We start from the raw sequence: 2,357 nt of genomic DNA, 5'->3' as shown, positions 1-2,357 counted from the left end.
CAGTTCTTGGACCCCTCCTCTTCTCCACATACACTACATCACTGGGTCCCATCATACAGGCACATGGATTCTCATACCATTGCTACGCTGATGACACACAGCTCTACCTCTCTTTTCAACCAGATGATCCAACGGTAGCTGCAAGGATCTCAGGTTGCCTGGCGGACATCTCGGCATGGATGAAAGAACATCACCTGCAGCTCAACCTGGCAAAGACTGAGCTTCTTGTCCTCCCTGCCACTCCGACTCTACAGCATGACTTCACGATCCAGTTAGGTTCATCAACAATAACCCCATCAACTTCGGTCAGAAATCTTGGTGTAATCTTTGATGATCAGCTGACCTTCAAAGACCACATTACAAAAACTGCTCGATCTTGCAGGTTTGCACTATATAACATCAGAAAGATCAGGCCCTTTCTGACAGAGCATGCTGCACAACTTCTTGTCCAGGCCCTTGTCATTTCTAGGCTGGACTATTGCAATGCTCTTCTGGCTGGACTTCCGTCTAATACAGTCAAACCTCTACAAATGATTCAGAATGCAGCGGCACGACTGGTCTTCAACGAGCCCAAAAGAGCCCATGTTACACCTCTCTTTATCTCCCTGCACTGGCTACCAATCACGGCTCGCATCAAGTTCAAGACACTGATGCTTGCATATAGAACAACCACTGGCTCAGCACCCGTTTACTTGCACTCTCTATTAACAAACTACATCCCCTCCAGAAATCTGAGATCTGCTAGTGAGCGACGCCTCGTGATACCATCACAGAGAGGCGCAAAATCACTCTCTAGATCATTCTCATTCACCATTCCTGGCTGGTGGAACGATCTTCCCACCTCTATCCGGAATGCTGGATCCTGTCAATCTTCAAGCAACAACTGAAAACTCATCTCTTTCGACAGCACTTGACTTCATCCTAAACTTAAAAAAAAAAAAAAAAAAAAATTATCTTTACTTATTCCTTCCTTTGGTAGTTTGTATTTATTTGAACAATGCCTGAGACTTGGTGTTGCAAGCACTTCGTATGTCTGATTGCCTCTTCAAGATTAATCGCTCTATGTATTCCCCAATTGTAAGTCGCTTTGGATAAAAGCGTCTGCTAAATGACTAAATGTAAATGTAAATGTAAATGTGACGCAAACTCTTTGTTTTGGTTTGCACGCAGAAGTGCATGTCCTGGACTATGCCTCATTACCAGTCTTCTAGTTCGTGCTGTGAACAAAGATTCTGTTGTCCATCTGTACTCTTAATGCTCCAAGCTGAAGACCAGCTGCACACGGCATAAGTGAAATGCATACATACACCATGTACTCATTCTAAAAAACCGCTGACGCACACACTACACACACGCTATGCACGTCATACAAATGACCCTGTTATACACTCATATTTGTTTTTGTTTTTATTTTTCTTTGTTTATGTGGAAAATGGAAACGGAGTTGTAAATTCTAAATAATTACGGGTTTGCTCTGATTAAGTTATTCTCTTCTCTCACGTTTGGGCTGTAGGGAGGGGCTCCATTGTGTCTGAAAACTTAAGGGTTCGCAGAAGCGAAATCGGCATTGAGGAAACGGCACTGCATCAACCTTACTCAAGTCGGGTTTCTGAAAATTTGTCTTTTCCCCTCAGTCTTTACTCTTCTCTTCCGTTGTTGTTTTTTCTTATTACTACTATTCTCCTTCCCTGGTTTATATGGTGGGGTTAAGTGAAATGTAAACTTGACTCAAGGCATCTTGGATGTATTGGACCATTGTGTTGTATTTATACATGTGATTTCGCTGTATAATAAATTTGCATATGCAGTGTATATTGCGTATAGTTTGATTCATTTCCCCTTTAAGACTTTCTTATGTACTTTGGTGGTTTTAATGAGTTATCCGGAGTTTATTTATTGACAGGTTTTAAACCCTGCCTGGCGCCCGAACCAAAGTAATGAGTAATGTTTTTTTTATACTCTCAGGGCCACCACTGTTACAATTGGATGTTAAGAAGTTATGACCAGTCTTTATGAAAACAAATTGGATGACCAACTTTTTAAGACACAGTTCAGTACACACACAATTCAGAAAAATCATCACAATTAAAAGAACCAAACACTTAAACTACTTCAGTCTGTGTGCATTGAACTTATTTAATACACGAGTTTCACAATTTGAGTTGAATTACTGAAATAAATGAACTTTTCCACGACATTCTAATTTATTGAGATGCACCTGTATTGTCTAAGTGTAATTCCTGACTAATGAGACCACGGGAATCAGATAAGCCCTTTACACAATCTGACATGGCTGCGGTTGGAATTGAACTGCGGGTTTCGTCTGGTCAGAGGAGAACTGGTCCCCGACTGAGCCT

The sequence above is a fragment of the Onychostoma macrolepis genome, chromosome 03 (assembly GCF_012432095.1).
Source record: "Onychostoma macrolepis isolate SWU-2019 chromosome 03, ASM1243209v1, whole genome shotgun sequence".
In the NCBI taxonomy this organism is placed as follows: Eukaryota; Metazoa; Chordata; class Actinopteri; order Cypriniformes; family Cyprinidae; genus Onychostoma; species Onychostoma macrolepis.
The sequence above is the reverse complement of the archived record's forward strand: the minus strand, read 5'-3'. Positions refer to the sequence as shown.